The following is a 1,835-nucleotide window of genomic DNA, read 5'->3' on the forward strand; positions in this document are numbered from 1 at the left end:
AGTAGTATTCTTAAATGTTTAATATGTTCCAAGCAATATACCAGACATTATTTGATTTTAATTGTATTCATTATTGTATGCCCATATATGCATAAAATATACATTGATCAGGATTACCCTTTTTGTGAATTCCCTTATGCACCCTCCTTTCCTCCAAACCAATTTTTACCATGTTTGTTGCATCCTTTCCTTCTCCTATGGGGCAAAGTGCTAAGGGAGAAAGTCGTATTCCCTCTCACCTCCCACGGGTCCTATTCCTCAATGTCTGGTTCACTGTGCACCTGTCGACTGGATGGCCACCCTTAGAGGACTCCCCTCCCTCCCCTCCCACTCACCTTCTTCTCCCCTTTCTTTCCCTCTCCCTATGAGTACAGAGCACAAAGAAACACATATCACATTATTGACACGTGGGTTTATTTTCATCACCCCATGTCCCCTTTAGAAAAAAAGAGGGCAGAACAATTTTTCATGGCCAGGGATCTAGAGATGCCAAAGATGATGATGAGGCACATCTCTGTTGGCGTTCTCTCTTGAACTTGATCTTCATTTGCCCTCTTCCATTCTTGGGTCTTGTAGCTGCTTATTTGTTCCTTATCCCACGCCGGCCACGGCGCTTGAGACCCTTCCTTGATGATCTTCGGAACTGGAAGGAAAATAGGAAGTTGTTAGAAAGGATGTTGTTTTTACTGTACTATGTGGGTTATTTTTGTTTCTTTTGTATGTTCTTCCTCCCATGCTATATCCCTGTTGTCACTGTATTTGATTTGGGTACCTTGCATCCTGTATATACATTTATCTATTTTGGGGAGGGGAAAGGGAATAACAAAATATTGAAACAAGGACACAGGATGACCCATTGCAACAATGATACTCAGAAAAAACTATGTTGGAAATTAACTTTACAACTTTGGCAGGGGAGGAGTTGGGGCTGTGGAGGAGAAAAGGCATTGTAGGAGAAAAACAAAGGAGGGGGTAACAATACTCGACAAGAAATGTACTCATTATCTTAATGATGTAACTGTAACCTCCCTGTATAGTATCTTTATAAGAAAATAAAAATTAAAAAAAAAAAAGAATGGCATTGGATGGAGAGAAGAGAGTGGAGGGGAGATAGTAACAGGGAATACGCAGGTGGGGTGAGGGATGGGAACATTTTGCAGCAAGGGAGGAAAGGGAGGATATTAAGAAATGGGGTAACACTGGGAGGACCTGTGGTGAGTCACCTTACCTTTCCTTTATATCCAGGTCTACAAAAGACCCTTTTCTTGTTTTTCCCACGTTTGTTTGCTCGCCCCTTCCTGGGTGAGGTCCTCTTGCGGGCAGCAGGGACAGTCCTCCTTCCCCTAAACACAATTCTGCTCATCTTGTCGCCTTCGCTACCTGAAGTTGTCTGACCTCCAGGCCTTGGGGCTCTCAAATATATACCCACCCAAGGGGTTGCCACGCCATTCGTCATTGTTACATCAGCAAGCCACTGCTCATCCAATCATTGGCCAGGGAGGGGCTTACTGGTCATAAAGCACTATCCTGACCCTTGTGGGGGATGGTGGTGTTGGTTGAGAAGAGTAGGGAAGAGAGCCTATGAATTTCTAGTTGGAGAAAGAGAATATTGCCATTGACGTCCCTAAGAGTTCCAAAGTGATCCACCATTCCTCTCATCTCTCCTCATGTATTCTAGTGAGTCACAGGACAGATGGAGGAACTTTCTGTTCCACGTTTCCATTGACATCAGCCCTATTTCTATTGTTATAAATAGGAAATATTTACATATTTACTCCATCTTATTCCTTAGACTATGTAACTGTTTAATTTGCATTTTATATCTCTTAATTGGT

The 1,835-nt window shown here is 42.7% G+C and overlaps 1 long non-coding RNA gene across 1 annotated transcript; it reads right to left on the bottom strand.

Annotated features, from left to right (window-relative positions):
* Nucleotides 1–395: 395 nt before the first annotated feature.
* On the bottom strand, nucleotides 396–1,411 carry LOC138839402 (uncharacterized). The gene is made up of 2 exons (XR_011375964.1): nucleotides 1,229–1,411; nucleotides 396–643 (listed from the first exon to the last, which is right to left on the bottom strand). It is a non-coding gene; the product is annotated as an uncharacterized lncRNA (long non-coding RNA).
* Nucleotides 1,412–1,835: the final 424 nt, after the last annotated feature.

This window comes from Dipodomys merriami, unplaced genomic scaffold (genome assembly GCF_024711535.1).
Source record: "Dipodomys merriami isolate MVZ:Mamm:240054 unplaced genomic scaffold, mDipMer1.0.p SCAF_3, whole genome shotgun sequence".
NCBI classification, from domain to species: Eukaryota; Metazoa; Chordata; class Mammalia; order Rodentia; family Heteromyidae; genus Dipodomys; species Dipodomys merriami.